General features: G+C 37.7%; 1 non-coding gene across 1 annotated transcript; it reads right to left on the reverse strand.

Annotated features, from left to right (window-relative positions):
- Positions 1-737: 737 nt before the first annotated feature.
- LOC136144583 (U6 spliceosomal RNA) lies at positions 738-843 on the reverse strand. Its single transcript, XR_010658601.1, has one exon. It is a non-coding gene; the product is annotated as a U6 spliceosomal RNA (small nuclear RNA).
- Between the last annotated feature and the right edge of the window lie 17,797 nt (positions 844-18,640).

The raw sequence follows: 18,640 nt of genomic DNA on the forward strand, positions 1-18,640 counted from the left end.
TATTAACATTTCTCTGAGAATATTTTAGTAAGTGAAAAAAAATAAGAATAGAAGCATCTTGAATGATTTGTTAATAATGCAAATATAATAGATTCATATTTACATAAATTTATATTAATCTTATATCCTATACAGACATATTTAAAAGTTTGTATCTCATAGGTTGTTATTAGATTTCCATAGACATTTAGAAAAACTGGCAAAAAGAGAAACATTACTAAATTTCAAAAAGTAGAATTCATTTTTTTGTGATTCAGTTATGCATATACACATATTATTTTTATAATTATTTTCCATTATAGGTTATTATAAGACTTTGACTATAGTTCCCTGTGCTACACAGTAAATCTTTCTTGCTTGTCACATATCTATTTTTCTTAATTAGAAACCTAGTGTTCTATTCATACTAAGTCAAACAAGTAGAATCAAAAATGCCATAAACTTTTTGTTAGACAAAAATTCATAAGCTTTCTAAAATATAGATATTATATATATTATTTACATATATGTATGTAAGCCTTTCTATTACACTTGATAAAGGCTTGAGAAAGAACATCAGAAAATGGAGAAACTGGAAAACATAAACTAAGTGAAATGGGAGCACTGAATATAAAATAGAAAAAGTAAAACAGGCTAGATAAAAGTAAAACATCCTCATACAGCATCTTTTCATGCATTTGTTAGCCCTAAGTATGTCTTCTTTGGAGAAATCTCTGTTTAGTTCTTTGGTCCATTTTAAAAATATGGAATGCTTCATGAATTTGTGTGTCAGCCTTGCACAGGGGCCATGCTAATCTTCTCTGTATCATTCCAACTTTAGCATATGTGCTGCTGAAGTCAGAATGACTGCTATCTAAAAGTCTACAAACATTAAACACTGGAGAGGGTGTGTAGAAAAGAGAATCCTCTTTTATGATTGGTGGGAATGCAAACTAGTACAGCCACTATGGAGAACAGTGTGGAGATTCCTTAAAAAACTGGAAATACAACTGCCATATGACCCAGCAATCCCACTTCTGGGCATACACACCGAGGAAACCAGAATTGAATGAGACACGGGTACCCCAATGTTCATCACAGCACTGTTTAAATAGTCAGGACATGGAAGTAACCTAGATGTCCATTGACAGACAAATGGATAAGAAAGCTGTGGTACATATACACAATGGAATATTATTTAGCCATTAAAAAGACTGCATTTGAATCAGTTTTAATGAGGTGGATGAAACTGGAGCCTACTATACAGAGTGAAGTAAGTCAGAGAGAAAAACACCAATACAATATAATAACACACATATATGGAATTTAGAAAGATGTAAATGATGACCCTATATACGAGACAGCAAAAGAGACACAGATGTAAAGAACAGACTGTTGGATTCTGGGTGAAGGTGAGGGTGGGGTGATTTGAGAGAACAGCATTGAAACATGTATATTATCATATGTGAAATAGATTGCCAGTCCAGGTTCGATGTGTGAGACAGGGTGCTCAGGGCTGGAACACTGTGATGACCCTGAGGGATGGGATGAGGAGGGTGGTGGGAGGGGGTTAAGGATGTACATGTACATGTACACATGTACACCCATGGCTGATTCATGTCAATGTATGGCAAAAAACACTACAATATTGTAAAGTAATTAGCCTCCAATTAAAATTAATTAATTAATTAAAAAAATCTTCATATAGTCCAGCTGTTTATAAACATGTCTGCTCATTAGAAACAAATCTGGAGCGCTGGTGGGAAAAAAGCAATACCTGGGCTTTTTTTTTTTTCCCAAAAAAATTTCCAAGATAATTCTGATAAACTTCCAGATTTTAAAAAGTGATTACAGGTGTTTCTATTACATAGTAGTTTTGATGCTATAGACTTCTATTATCTTTTCCTGTTGACCAATCATGATACAATGGTATCAGGTAATAGTTACATAATCACAATAGTAAAAGATGTTTACCAGTTTTCACAGTCAATATTCAGACAAAAAGTAAAATGCAGTTACAATTGCAAGCCATAATGGGAATATGACTAACCTAATGAAAAATTGATGCTTTTGAACTGTGGTGTTGGAGAAGACTCTTGAGAGTCCCTTGGACTGCAAGGAGATCCAACCAGTCCATCCTAAAGGAGATAAGTCCTGGGTGTTCATTCGAAGGACTGATGCTGAAGCTGAAATTCCAATACTTTGGCCACCTCATGCATGCGAAGAGTTGACTCATTGGAAAAGACCCTGATGCTTGGAGGGATTGGGGACAGGAGGAGAAGGGGACGACAGAGGATGAGATGGCTGGATGGCATCACCGACTCGATGGGCATGAGTTTGAGTAAACTCCGGGAGTCTGTGATGGACAGGGAGGCCTGGCGTGCTGTGATTCATGGGATTGCAAAGACTCGTACATGACTGAGCGACTGAACTGAACTGAACTGAATAATATAAAATAATTATATGCAATTTGGTGGGGGGGGGGTCAAACAGAGTGATGTAGTAAGTGGAAGTGCATGCATGCACATATTTTTATCTGCTCAGTCAGTCTATCTTTTGGTTGGTGCATTTAATCCATCTACATTTTAAAGTAATTATAAATATGTATGATCCTATAATCTTTTTCTTGGTTGTTTGGGGTTTATTTTCTGTAGATAGGGATTTTCCTTCTCTTGTTTACTGCCTAGAGAAGTTCATTTAGAATTTGTCACAGAGTTTGTTTGGTGGTACTGAATTCTCTTAACTTTTGCTTATCTGGAAATCTTTTGATTTCTCCATCAAATCTGAAGGAGAGTCTTGCTGGGTAGAATATACTTGGTTGTAGGATCTTCCCTTTCATCACTTTATTTATTTATTTTTTCATTTGATTTTCATTTATTTTGTTTGTTTTGGTTTTTTGTTTATTATTTTTTATTTTAATTTTTTATTTACAATTTTGTGGTGGTTTTTGACATACATTCACATGAATCAGCCATCAGTGTATATGCGTTCCCCATCCTGACCCTCCCTCTAACCTCCCTCCCCATCCCATCTCTCAGGGTCATCCCAGTGTACCAGCCCTGAGCACCCTGCCTCATGCATCGAACCTGGACTGGTGATCTATTTTACATATGATAATACACATGTTTCAATGCTATTCTCTCAAATCATCCCACCCTTGCCTTCTCCCACAGAGTCCAACAGTCTGTTCTTTACATCTGCATCTCTTTTGCTGTCTCGCATATATGGTCATCTTTACCATCTTTCTAAATTTCGTATATATGCATTAATAAACTATATTAATGTTTTTCTTTCTGACTTACTTCACTCTGTATAATAGGCTCCAGTTTCATCCACCTGATTAGAATTGACTCAAACGCATTTCTTTTTAATGGCTGAGTAATATTGCATTGTGTATATGTACCACAGCTTTCTTATCCATTTGTCTGCCATTGGACATTTAGTTTGCTTCCATGTCCTGGCTATTGTAAACAGAACTGCAATGAACATTGGGGTACACGTGTCTCTTTTAATTCTGGTTTCCTTAGTGTGTATGCCCAGCAGTGGGATTGCTGGGTCGTATGGCAGTTCTAGTTTCAGCTTTTTAAGGAATCTCCACACTGTTCTCCATAGTGACTGTATTAGTTTGCATTTCCACCAACAGTGTAAGAGGGTTCCCTTTTCTCCACACCCTCCCCAGCATTTATTGTTTGTAAACTTTTGGATAGCAGCCATTCTGACCAGAGTGAGATGGTACCTCATTATGGTTTTGATTTGCATTTCTCTGATAATGAGTGATGTTGAGCATCTTTTCATGTGTTTGTTAGCCATTTGTGTGTCTTCTTTGGAGAAAGGTCTGTTTAATTCTTTGGCCCATTTTTTTATTGGGTCTCTTATTTTTCTGAAATTGAGCTGCTGGAGCTGCTTGTATATTTTTGAGATTAATTCTTTGTCTGTTGCTTCATTTGCTATTATTTTCTCCCATTCTGAAGGCTATCTTTTCACTTTGCTTATAGTTTTCTTCATTGTGCAAAAGTTTTTAAGTTTAATTAGGTGCCATTTGTTTATTTTTGCTTTTATTTCCATTATTCTGGGAGGTGGGTCATAGAGGATCCTGCTGTGATTTATGTCAGAGAGTGCTTTGCCTATGTTTCCCTCTAGGAGTTTTATGGTTTCTGGTCTTATATTGAGATTTTTAATCCATTTTGAGTTTATTTTTATGTATTGTGTTAGAAAATGTTCTAGTTTCATTCTTTTACAATTGGTTGACCAGTTTTCCCAGCACCACTTGTTAAAGAGATTGTCTTTTCTCCTTTGTATATTCTTGCCTCCTTTGTCAAAGATAAGGTGTCCATAGGTGCATGGATTTGTCTCTGGGCTTTCTATTTTGTTCCATTGATCTATATTTCTGTCTCTGTGCCAGTACCATACTGTCTTGTTGACTGTTGCTTTGTAGTATAGCCTGAAGTCAGGTTGATTCCTCCAGTTCCATTCTTCTTTCTTAAGATTGCTTTAGCTATTCGAGATTTTTTGTAATTCCATACAAATTGTGAAATTATTTGTTCTCTGAAAAACAGCGTTGGTAGTTTGATAGGGATTGCATTAAATCTATAGATTGCTTTGGGTAGTATACTCATTTCCACTGTATTGATTCTTCTGATCCATGAACATGGTATATTTCTCCATCTATTTGTGTCATCTTTGATATCTTTCATCAGTGTTTTATAGTTTTCTATATAACGGTCTTTTGTTTCTTTAGGTACATTTATTCCTAAGTGCTTTATTCTTTTCGTTGTAATGTCACTACTTTAAATATATCATGCCATTCCCTTCTGAGAAGGGAGTTCTCAGAGTTGTAGAGTTTCTTTTGAGAAATAAGCTGATAGGCTCATAAGAGTTTCCTCGTATATTGTCTTTTTTCCCCTTTTGCTTTTAATATTTTATTTCTGTCTTTAATTTTTGTTAGTTTGATTATTATGTGTCTTGGTGTGCTCCTCCTTGGGTTTATCCTGCCTGGGATTCTCTGTGCTTCCTGGACTTGGTTGACTCTTTCCTTTCACATGCTAGGGAATTTTTCAGCTATTATCTCTTCATATATTTTCTTAAGTCCTTTTTCTCTCTCTTCTCCTTTTGGAACCCTTATAAGGTGAATGTTGGTGCATTTAATGTTGTACCAGAAGCCTCTTAGGCTGTCTTCATTTCTTTTTATTTATTTGTTTATTTTTCTATATTCTGTTCTGTGGCAGTGATTTCCACCATTCTGTCCTCCAGGTCACTTATCCATTCTTCTGCCTCAATTATTCTGCTATGAATTCCTTCTAACGTATTATTCTTCTCCATTTGTTTCTTCTTTAGTTCCTCTAGGTCATTACTAAACAGTTCTTGCATCTTCTCAGTTTTTGCCTCCATTCTTTTCCTGAGACCCTGTTCATCTTTACTATCATTATTCTGAATTCTTTATCTGGGAGGGTGCCTATCTCCACTTCATTTAGTTGTTTTTCTGGGGTTTATCATGTCCCTTCATCTGGGATATAACTTTCTACTTTTTCCTTCTGATTAACTTTCATGTTAATTGACTTTCTGATAAAAAGCTATGACCAACCTAGACAGCATATTAGAAAGCAGAGTCATTACTTTGTCTACAAAGCTCTGTCTAGTCAAAGCTATGGTTTTTCCAGTAGTCATGTATGGATGTGAGAGTTGGACTACAAAGAAAGCTGAGCATTGAAGAATTTATGCTTTTGAACTGTGGTTTTGGAGAAGACTCTTGAGTCCCTTGGACTACAAGGAGATCAAACCAGCCAATCCCAAAGGAAATCAGTCCTGAATATTCATTGGAAGGACTGATGCTGAAGCTGAAACTCCAATACTTTGGCCACCTGATGAAAAGAACTTACTCTTGGAAAAGACTCTGATACTGGGAAAGGTTGAAGGCAAGAGGAGAAGGGGACAAAAGAAGATGAGATGATTGGATGGCATCACTGACTCAATGGACATGAGTTGGAGAAAGCTCTGGGAGTTGGTGATGGACAGGGAAGCCTGGCATGCTGCAATCCATAGGACTGCAAACAGTCGGACACTACTGAGACTGAACTGAACTGAATTTTCTGTAATGTGGCTTTTGTTTTAGTCTCTGTGGGGCTGTGCTTCTGCTTGGTTCTTCTGTCTGTCCTCTGATGGAAGAGGCTAAGATGCTTGTGTAAGCTTTCTGATGGGAGGGACTGGTGATGGGAAAAACTGGGTCTTGTTCTAGTGGGCAGAGCCTTGTTCAGTAAAGCTATAATCCAATTTTCTGCTGATGGGTGGGGTTGCACTCTCTACTTGGCAGATTTTTTGGCCTGAGGCAACCCAGTCCTCAGGTCTACAGGCTCTGTGATAGTGTTAATGGTGGCCTCCAAAGTGGTTGACACCAAGGGGGTCCTTCCAGGACTGCAGCTGCCAGTGTCCCCATCCCTATGGTGAATCCCTGCTAACCCACGCCTTCACAGGATACCTTCAAACACTAGCAGGTAGTTTTGGTCAGTCTTCCGTGGGGTCATTGCTCCTTTCCTTTGTGTCTTGGTACACACAAGATTTTGTTTGTGCCCTCCAAGACTGGAATCTCTGTTTCCCCCACCTTGTGGAAGTCTTGTAAGAAAATCCTGCTGGCTTTCAAAGTCAGATCCCCGGGGATTCCCAGTCCCTTTGTCAGATCCCCAGACTGGGAAGACTGATGTAGGGTTCAGAACCTTCGTAACAGTGGGAGAAGTTCTTTGGTATTATTTTTCTCCAGTTTGTGGGTCACCCACCTGGCAGGAATGGGATTTAATTTTATCAAAATTTTTCCCCTCCTATCATCTTGCTATGGCTTCTTCTTTGTCTTTGGATATAGGAGTATCTTTTGTTGGTTCCAGCATTCTCATGTTGATGGTTGTTAAACAGGTAGTTGTGTTTTTGGTGCTCTTGCAGGAGGAGATGAATGCATGTGCTTCTATTCTGCCATTTTGAACCAGATGTTATTTTTTCAAATACTTATATTTGGGGATGTTGCATACATTTTTTCATTCAAGAGTGCAGACTTCAGCAAGAAATAATGTCACATAGAGAGCAAGCTTCAAAAACAAATCGAATTCTATGGCATTCTTGTAACTGACACTGTACAGTGTATTTCTAAGTGCCCAAAGCAAGGGCAATATAAGAAGAAAGAACTGTGTAGGTTAAAGTCACAAGTAGGTAGAAAGTTCAGAAATTCTGTGTGGCTGACCTTTTTCCCCCTTCATGTTGATACTTGTATTCCCAGCCTACAAACCCAACTTTGGATCTGAAAGTTTCCCAACCAAGCTTTTTTCCTTGAATGTCTACTATTCTCAGAATGGTTTCCAGGACCTGCTCCTGTGTTCATTCACCATTGACTGTCTTAGTCAACAGTACACCTCTGCTTAGATTAGTCTCATTATAGACCTGACAGGGCCTAGGATCCTGAGTACTATTTTTGTTCTTCAAATTATTCCCATATAATGGCATTGGATTCCTGATAGCATTGCTGTACCCATAACAGTAGATGCCTTTTTTTCTCTCTAGGCCATATTTAAAACAAAGTATTTACCCTTGATTGCTGCCCAAGTAACAATGACAATATGGAGTATTCCTTTGTTCCCTGAAGCTTTCTGAAGGAAGCTGAAACTCAGAGAGGATTTGAAAAGCATTAAAATGTATTTTTATCTCAGTCAGCTCAAATGTACTGAAAGAAAGAGAACATTTATGTCTAAGACTACTTCAGGTAAAGCCTCAAATTCTCTGATCTCTCTAAGGTTTCCACTTCCGTGTGACAAACCATACTCTCTTTCTTAGATAAACCCATAAGAGATTTAGAATGCTGCAGTCCTTGCAAGCAATCCCAAAATGATTTAATACTATTTTTTGAGGTTTTTTTTTTTTCAATTCAATGGCAATTCAGAATGGATTATAATCAATCAATTTTTGATTCTAGGCTTCCAATTGCTTCACAAAATATGCCTTTAGAAGAAATCAAAATTATTTCTATGCTTCTCTATAGGCCTGGAAAAAAAAAAAAAATCTTACGGGTTCATAATAGGCAGTTTTCTGACCAGAAAGTAAATGCACGATGAAATCTTCCTAGATAAATATCTGTTTCAACTTCATATAAAGACACATAAAAGAGAAAATTCCACAGACTTCTTGAATTACACAAATGTTAACAATAATTAATCCTCACAAATCTTGGATTGACCCTTGAAAATTGGATTTATAAGTGCAGTGGTTAATTTTACCTGCCAACTTAATTAGGTCACAAGTATTTTGTCAAACATTATTCTGTGTATTTCTGTGAAGATATTTTGGGAGGCAATTAGCATTCTAAGTGATAGACTGGAAAGCAGGTTGCCCTTGTTAATGTAGGTAGGTCTTTTGTAATCAAGAATAATAGAAAAGCTTACCCCCAATTAAGAGAGAATCCTCCTGCTTTTCAGACTTTGAGCTGGGACAATAGCTTTTCTTGGTTCTACAGCAGCCTGCTGGCCTTCAGACTTGAACTGGGTGTCAGCTCTGACAAGGTTGAGCTTGCAGCCTCCACAGTTTCATGAACCAATTTCACATATATATATGAAGTCAAGAGGGTCTTAGGAAGTGTTACTACAAAGAAAGCTAGTGAAGCTAAGGAATTCCAGCTGAGCTATTTCAAATCCTAAAAGATGATGCTTTGAAAGTACTGCACTCAATGTGACAGCAAATATGGAAAACTCAGCAGTGGCCACAGGACTGGAAAAGGTCAATTTTCATTTCAATCCCAAAGAAGGGCAATGCCAAAGAATGTTCAAACTATTGCACAATTGCACTCATCTCACATGCTAGTAAGCTCACGCTCAAAATCTTTCAAGTTAGACTTTAACAGTACATGAACAGAGAACTTCCAGATGTACCAGCTGGATTTTAAAAAGGCAGAGGAGCCAGAGCTCATATTACCAACAACCTTTGTATCATAGAAAATGCAACAGAATTCCAGAAAACATTGACTACACGAAAGCCTTTGACTTTGTGGATAACAACAAACTGTGGAATATTCTTAAAGAGATGGAAATATTAGAACACCTTACCTGCCTTCAGAGAAACCTGTATGCAGGTCAAGAAGCAACAGTTAGAACTAGACATAGAACAACAGACTAGTTCCAAATTGGGAAAGAAGTACATCAAGGCTGTATATTGTCACTCTGCTTATTTAACTTATATGCGGAGCACATCATGCAATATGCTGGACTAGATGAAGTGCAAGCTAGAACCAAGATTTCTGGGAGAAATATCAATAACCTCAGATATGCAGATGGTACCATCATAATGGCAGAAAGCAAAGAGCAACTGAAGTGCTTCTTGATGAAAGTGAAAGAGGAGAGTGAAAAGCTGGCTTAAAACTCAACATTCAAAGAACTAAGATCATGGCATCTGGTCCCATCACTTCATGGCAAGTAGAAGGGGAGAAAATGGAAATGGTGACAGATTTTATTTTCTTGGGCTCCAAAATCCCTGAGGATGGTGTCTGCAGCCACAAAACTAAAAGACACTTGCTCCTGGAAGAAAAGCTATGGCAAATCTAGAAAGTGTATTGAAAAGCAGAGATAAAACTTTGCCAACAATAGTCTGCATAGTCAAAACTATGTTTTTCCAGTAGTCATGTACAGATGTGAGAGTTGGACCATAAAGAAGGTCGAGCACCAAAGAAATGATGCTTTTGAACTGTGGTGTTGGAGAAGACTCTTCAGAGTCCCCTGGACAGCAAGAAATTCAAACCAGTCAATCCTAATGGAAATCAACCCTGAATATTCATTGGAAGGAATGAGGTTGAAGCTGACAGGCCAATACTTTGGCCACCTGATGCAAAGAGCTGACTCACTGGAAAAGATCCAGATGCTGGAAAAGATTGAAGGCAGGAAGAGAAGGGGACGACAGAGGATGAGATGGTTGGATGCCTTTGTCAACTCAATGGACATGAGTTTGAGTAAACTCCGGGAGGTAGTGAAGTACAGGGTAGCCTGGCTTGCTGCAGCCCATGGGATTTTGAAGAGTCAGAGATGACTGAGTGACTGAACAATGATAGGTATCTACAGATATAGCTTGATGGATAGAGACAGAGATAAAAAAATGAATAGATATATATGATAGAGATAGAGATATTCTGTTTGTTCTGTTTCTGTAGAGAATTCTAATATAGGAGGGCAAACAGAATAAATTCAACTTCAGACATGATGAATTTGTGACTTCTCTGAGATATTTCATATACTTAAAATATGTCTTGAACTATTAAGTGCACTTTTTGAGCCAAAAAATTATCATACATGAAGGCCAAAATTCCAAAACATTGTTCAACCAAAAAAAAAAAAAAAAGAAATGGTTTTTCTAAATTTGGGATGGGCATAATATCATAAAACTTTTTACTTTTTACTATTTACTTTAGTTGAAGGTAAAAGGATGAGAGTCACAGACCCTTTTGAATATCTCATGAAAGCCATGTCCTCCATAAAGAAAGAAACAGAAATAGACAACCAACTTTCAGAAAGCACAGCAATGAAGTCCACAGGTTCTAGTCTGGCAGGAAGATCACTGCAGTCCAAAATACATACTGTGGAAATAATAGAAAGCTAACTAAAATGCAAGGTCATTTGAGAGCTTTCAAAGCAGTAGCAATAACTTATATTTTAACACACTTAATAGAACATGGATCACATAGAAATATCTAATAATGTTAACATAAATATAATTTCAACTTGAATAAAATACAGCTGAATGCTAGGTAACTACTATATGACATTGCAAGGCCTCATATGCATGACTTTAGACTAGAGTTTCCAAACTCCAGCCATGTGAGGGAAGTGATACATTTGGACTAGCCTCCAGCCAGAGTAGCTGATGGGAAAAGAAGCCAAATCGGTAGCAAGAAGCAGCTCATCTCAATGACAATAGGGCAGTGAGAATCCAACAATGTATGTGAGCTAAAAAACAGAGCGGGTTGCTATTCTTACCATTAAGACAATTTGTCCACATTTAGTTCCCATGCAGAAAGCAAAATAAATGTGAGGATGACAAAAGAGGACTGACATAAATATCTTCTGTATCTTCGGTTCTGTTCAAGTCAGTTTCCCCTTCCCAGCAGGTGGCCTCTGGCTGGGGAAGTTAAATAATAGTATTGTCTGTCTTGTTTACACCAGGTGAACCAGGTGAGTGGTAATTGCTTATTCTAGGATATAGACACTTTATTTTCCTCTGCCACAAAGAGATAATATTTCAGAAAACTGTACTTCAGTGAAATACACAGTATGTTTTGACATTTGAGAATAACAGTTTTTCTCTACAAGAATACAGATAATATCTTCTCAAGTGTTTTGGCAGTTGTGTAATCTTAGTATTTATTTCTAAAATATTTATCAAGAATGAAACATTGTTACTCAGGTGCTTTCACTAGTAGGTATGGGTTTTTTAAAAATAAGCTTGTGTGCAGCTTGTTTCTCTCTTCAGATCTCTTCAGGAAAATAAAAAAAAGTTGCTTTTCTTCTTAAGAAACAGTTCAATATTCTTGGCTGGTTGCAAGCTACTACTCCAAACTATATTTTAGAATATACCAAATAGAATATTAGTCATATAGCAGTAGTGCTTATAGTTTATATTCCATCTTCTAGGTTTTATACGTAGAGGTCCATAAGATTTTCTCTTCTGCCTTATCTTGCCTTCTATTTACATCTGCTCACTGCCAGATGTTATTATTTGACATGGCATTGTATATCATTGCCATGTAGGTGACATAAAGATTTATGTCCTATTCAAGAATGGTTGACAAATTCTACTTTCATTTCACAATGGATGAATGCAAATGACTTGGCTTTAATGTTTCAAAAACAAAGTTATTACTGTTTGGTATTCTTTTTGGCTTGAAAAATGTTTGGCCTTTTGTGCACACACAGACATGCACAGATACACTATATATATACATTTCTTTCTTTACCTTTCTAGTTTGTCTGTATATAAGTTTCACTGCCTTTACAAAGCCTTAGGCTTCAACTCTGCTGTCTGAAGATCAGCATATTAGGCAAATAAGCATGGTTATATTTTTCATTTACATTGCTTATCTCCAATGCGTGATTTTTTTTTTTTTTCTACAGCTCTAAGTTATCAGGCCTCTGATTGATGCACTTGCTGTCCTGCATACTGATCTGTAACAGAATATCTCATTTGTCTTCACAATTCCATCTTTCATAGACTGAGCGGTTTCCAAACACATCAGATGACACCACTTCAGAGATTAGATATTTACTTCTTTTCAGTCTCAGGCCTCTCTGTACACAAACCATTCTATTTTGTGTAATCTATTTACTTTCATGCATAAAATATATTTTAGACATTACTTTAAATATTGCATGGAATTGGCAATGTGCTCCTACACAGTGTTTTGATTTTAAAGTGTTAGTGGATGCTTTAACATCTAAGAACCACAGGAAGAGGGTGAAGGGCTGAGGCTATAACAGTACCTTCCCTTGTCCTAGCAAACTATTTTGAGCAAGTGCTTGAAAACGCTTTTTTGACTGATTCAGATAGAAAGGCTTTTGTATGTTATGAAAAATAAGCATCTTCACCAGATACCAATAATGACTTCGAAAGTATAGGAACCCAGGGATTATATCTTCCAGATTTGACTTAATAATCTGTTTTTCCAACTCTGAATCTCAGTTACAAATATAATAAACCAAGATAAACATTATTCTGGGCTTTCCTGATGACTCAAAAGGTAAAGAATCTGGTCCAGGCAGGATACCTGGGTTCGATCCCTGGATTGGGAAGATTCCCTGGAGAAGGGAACAGCTATCCACTCCAATATTCTGACCTGGAGAATTGCATGGACAGAGGCACGACAGGCTGCATTCCATCGAGTAGCATTATTCTAAGCAGGTAGAGGAATTCAATCTTGATTTTTAAGATATTATAGTATTCTTGACTTCAGTTAAAATCACAGTCCTGGTGCTAGCCAAAAAAAATATTGGAGAACTTTTAATTAGCCCAATCTGTTTCCATAGCCATCTCCTCCAAATTAAAGGATTAGTTAATTAAAAAGAAAAGACATATTATAAAGGAAATGAGTTTAGTCTGAGAAGCTGTGCTGGAGAACTTGATCTCAAGCCAAGTCATTATGAGGTGAAAGCACTGAACTTTCTTTAATGCTGAGAATCTGAAGGTAGATCTGTACCTGCTTCCTAGGTCACTCCCAGGGATGCTGCAATAACTCATGAGGAAGCTGCTTACAGCATGGCAGGAGTAGAGTATCAATAGGAGCATGACTGGTTGGTCTAGGAATGGGGGAGCAGGAGAAAACCTCTTGAGATTCCTGTGGCACCAGAGTTGAATAGGAGAGCATCTGAAAGTTTTATGGGACTCTCCTAAAAGGTATGAAATGTTGCTCCAAGTATAACCCTCAGGTTCAAAAGTGGACTAATAGACAAAGCTTTGGTTGATCTAATGTGGACTTGGCTGTCAGAGGTCAGAAGAGAGGAGACTAAATATAATGCATGCTCAGTCGCTCAGTCATGTCCGACTCTGCAGCTCCCGCCAGACTCCTCTGTCCTTAGGATTCTCTAGGCAAGAATACTGGAGGGTTGTCATTTCCTGCTCCAGGGGATCTCCTTGACCCAAGGATTGAATCCTCTCCTCCTGAGTCTCCTGTATTGGTAGGCAGATTCTTTACCACTAAGCAACCTGGGAAACTGATTATATATAATGGCCTAATGGAAAAAAACTACACATAAGTAATTACATCTTGCCATAGGACTTCAATTGAGAGCTAAAAAGATACTTTTTCTTCTCAAAGGTGATGAATTTGTACATTCCCTCCATTTCCACTTTAACTGTTTAAACTTAAATGACTGATGAAGTTATTCTACTAAGTTTACCTAAAAGTGTAAATGAAATTTTCCTATTATACTTAAAAAATGCACTGTCACATACTGTTAAGAGCTCAGATTCAGAAACAAGGTCTGATAGGTTCAAATCCTAGCTTTGCCTAAGATTTGTGACATTAAGCAAGCCACATTATCTCTCTGTGTCTCTGTTTCCTCATATACAAATTGGTGTGAAATAGTGATTTACTTATAATATTGTGAGAATTAAATGAATTACACATATGCTTAGAAAAGTACCTGTGGCAAGTACTATATATATATACACACACATATATATATACACATATATATGTATATATGTGTATATATATAAAATCAATCTCATTATTATTTGTCAAATGGAATGGGTGCTGAAGATAAAAATTACTGTTAAAAAGTATGCTTTTTGCAGACCAAGTTTGGGCTTGTTAAATTAAACATGTAAATGCTACATAGTGATATTAACATTATAGAATTTTAGAGACGAAATAGCATTAAAGATTATTTAGTTCAAGACTTATTTTTAAAGACAAGATGAATGATATTTAGAAAAGTTGGATAATGGCTATGGAGCTAATAAATCTCAGAACTGGAATTCAAACCCAGGTCATTCAACGTGCCAACTACCTCACTGTATTTGAAAATGCAACCGTATGCAAGGCCCACATAGGTCTTACCTCACAGAGTTTACAACATACCAGGAAAGATAGCTGGAAAGATGGTAGTGTGTTACAATGGGAGAAATATGTGGTACAGTAGTCCTAGGAGCCAAGCAAGACTTTTAAAGAAAGTGACTTGAAGCTGAAATCTACCTGAGAAGTGCGAGTTAGACAGAAGAAAGGGTAGAATTAAAATACCTAAGGTCAAAGGAGAGCTGTGAAAGTGGCTTCAGAGTTGAGAAAAAGTACAATTTGTTCTAAGAGTTGATACAGATTTAACATATCTTAGCAAAGTGTATAAGAAAGGGGGGTGAACAGAAGTAGTAATAGGGTGAGATTCTTTAGTGATATTGTAAACTATGGTTTACAGCATATTAAAAAGCAGAGACATTACTTTGTCAACAAAGGTCCATCTAGTCAGGGCTATGGTTTTTCCAGTAGTCATGTATGGATGTGAGAGTTGGACTATAAAGAAACCTGATGGCCAAAGAATTGATGCTTTTGAACTGTGGTGTTGGAGAACATTCTTGAGAGTCCTTTGGACTGCAAGGAGATCCAACCAGTCCATCCTAAAGGAACTCAGTCCTGGGTGTTCATTGCAAGAACTGATGCTGAAGCTGAAACTCCAAAATTTTGGCCACCTGATGCAAAGATCTGACTCATTTGAAAAGATCCTAATGTTGGGAAAGATTGAAAGCAGGAAGAGAAGGGGACAACAGAGGATGAGATGGTTATATGGCATCACCAACTCAATGGCCATGAGTTTGGGTAAACTCCAGGAGTTGGTGATGGACAAGGAGGCCTGGCGTGCTGCAGTTCATGGGGTCGCAAAGAGTTGGACATGACTGAGCGACTGAACTGAACTGAACTGAAACTATGGTAAGAAATTTGGGCTTGATCCTAAAGGCAAGGAAAAGTATCAATGCTTTTAAGCAGAGAGTCAAAATAGATTTTCACTGTTAGAGGCTCTTTCTAAAAACCCATAGGAGAAGAGACTGGAAAGGAAAAGATGAATCAGGGAGACCATTTAAGGGACAGTTGTACTTAAGAAAGAAAGCTAGATTTTCTGTCTTAAAATCCTTTGTTCTTTTGAAGGCTATCTCTGTAGAAAACCAAGAAAAAAAATGGAATGAGGAAAATAAAGAGACTGTAATACTATTTTTGCTCCCCTTAACAGATCTTCAACTCTTTTTATATAGATCACAGATTGTTAGAGTGAAAAATGACCTTGAGGAAACCAGCCTTTAAATTATAGAGACAGGATACATGTCTTTCTCACATTCTATTAAATGGCAGAGTCAAAACTAAAGCACAGATCTAACCTGCCAGCCTATCCCCTCCACCACACCATAATGAAATAAACGCCCTAGAAGAAAGACAGAGCCATGGCAGTCACCCAGGGACAAAAAGACCCAGAATCCTGAGCAGACTATCCTGAAAAGAGAAGCTTTAACAAACCATGGTGTCCCAGCCATTTGCCAGAGCCTATGAAAAGTTATTTCTCTGGAGGCTTTTGCCCTGAATTTTGTCATATGGTCCTCTCCCCTCACAAGAAAATTCTCAACTAAAATTAGTTAAGATTAAATCCCAGTAAATAATGTAGTTCAAGTTCAGTATGAAAAATAGTCTAATAACACATTTATTATAGACAACCATAATGAGTTACCAATTGCTCTCAATCTAATTGGTAAGTAGTTCCAATGGTTAGGGAGAAAATTATATTAAACTGAAGTCTTCCTGCCTATAATTTCTCCTAACTGGTCTGATTTCTTCCAAGTGCCCTCAAATGCATCTTATCAATAAGCAGGGAGGAATTAAAAAAACCCTGCCTCTTACAGCCTTCAAAATCAAGCTCTGACTCATCTACCACTTCAGCAGAAAACATTGGTGGTTGAGCCTGGATTTGGCAAATGAGCTCAGTTAATTCAGTTCACTTTGGGAGCAGATTTTTTATTTAAAATAACTCAGTTCTCTAAGTGTGCTTCACTGGTGGCTCAGATGGTAAAGAATCTTCCTGCAATGCAGGAGACCCAGGTTCAATACCTGGATCTGGAAGATCCCCTGGAGAAGGAAATGGGAACCCACTCCAGTATTCTTACCTAGAGAATTCAGTGGACAGAGAAGCCTAGCAGGCTACAGTCCATGGGGTCCCGAAAAGTCAGACACAACTGAGCAACTTTCACTTTCACTTTCTTTTTTTTTTTTTTTTCATAATGCTATCACATTTCTTTTATTGTCTTTTTGATGTCCGTGGAATCTGTAGTGATGTCCCCTCATTTATTTCTGAAATTAGTTATTTGTGCCCTCTCTTTCTTTCATTTCTCTAATAGAGACTATTTAAGATATGAACATAAAAGACATTAAATTCCCCAGAATCACAAGAAACACTTTCATAGACAAGGTCTAGAAGCACATAGCAGTGACAACTAACCCAGCACCTGCTCCACTGCAACCCCTGGTTCTCTGAAGCCTTTCTGGAAGTGGGCAGCACGTCAGGTAACCAAGGTAGGTTGTGTATGCTTCAGTCATATCTGACTCTTTGACAGCCTATGAACTATAGCCCTCCAGGTTCCTCTGTCCATGGGATTTTCCAGGCAAGGATATTGGAGTTAGTTACCATGCCCTTCTCCAGGGGATCTACCTGACCCAGGGATCAAACCCATGTCTCCTGCATTAACAGGGAGAATCTTTACCACTAGCACCACCTGGGAAGGTAACTTGTACTGTTAGCCTAATAGGACCAAGACAGAACCAGCATGATAGTGACACAGTGACAAAATTGCCATATATTCTAGAACCGCATTCAACTTGAGGCTTGGTTGGGATTTATAAACACCCACCTCTTTTACTGAGTTCCCAAATCCTGCTCATCCCTGCAGCAAGTAAGCCTCCTTTAGGCCTGGATGTCAAGGGAAAAGATTCAAATCTAAGATCCTCTGCAGATCATTCAAGTTTGGGTGTTCTCTTAGGAGAATGTCAAAATCTAAAATAAACTTGCCTTAAAGCCCCAAACACTTTCTATAAAACAGGAATAGTCTTTAGCCAAAGGACTATTTACCATAACAGAAATACTGTTATAAATATTGACAAATTTTTAATCCAAAAAACCAAATACTTTATTCACAGTTATTGCTGGATTCAGTATTCAATCCTCAGGATAGAGTCAGGAAAAAGGATTTCAGAGACTAGTGTTCCAGTGGTGAATAACAAAGGCATCTATAATCCCTGACCTCCACAGCTCCAAGAGTTTACTTGATTGATTTTAGTTTTTATAGAAATAATATAGTGACACACAAAATTATTCCAGAATATTCATTTGCTAGTCTAAGCACGTGATGGCAAGGAGATCAAGCCAGTCGATCTTAAAGGAAACCAATCCTGAATATCAATTGGAAGGACTGAGGCTGAAGCTGAAGCTTCAATAATTTGGCCATCTGTTGTGAAAAGCCAACTCATTTGAAAACACCCTGATGCTGGGAAAGATTGAAGGCAGGAAAAAAAGGGGGTGACAGAGGTTGAGATGGTTGGATGGCATCATCAATTCAATGGACATGAGTTTGAGCAAACTCCGGGAAATAGTGAAGGACAAGGAAAACTGTGTGCTGCAATACATGGGATTGCAAAGAGTTGGACACAACTGAGTGACTGAACAACAACAAATGCTATTATGTGCATGTATGTGTGTGTGTGTGCATGCGTGCACATGCGCATGTGCACAGACACATGCAGGGACTAAACACTAGAATTTGCCACATTTCTGGGACAAAAGATATTGAGTTCTTTCCTAGTCCACCCTGGATAATACCCAGTTCAGTTCACAATGATTAGTTTCAGCTGACAACTCCTCGAGGATCATTAGTTCTTCTATCCAAAAGGTAGTAGAGGGGGCTATTGTTTCCAATTCTTCATTCCATCTTAGCTAGAGAATAATACTTAATACTCACTTTGCCATATGACTTTGCTGAAACTCCTGTAAGAGTAAGCCAATGTGACTTGGCCATGTGATTTGCTTCAGCCATTACATTAGCAAATGTAATGTAAAAAGAGGCTTTAAACACGTTTGGCTTCTGGTATACTTACCATCGTGATGAGAAAAGCATGCCCCTAGTAGTT

The sequence above is a fragment of the Muntiacus reevesi genome, chromosome 11, assembly GCF_963930625.1.
Source record: "Muntiacus reevesi chromosome 11, mMunRee1.1, whole genome shotgun sequence".
NCBI lineage: Eukaryota > Metazoa > Chordata > Mammalia > Artiodactyla > Cervidae > Muntiacus > Muntiacus reevesi.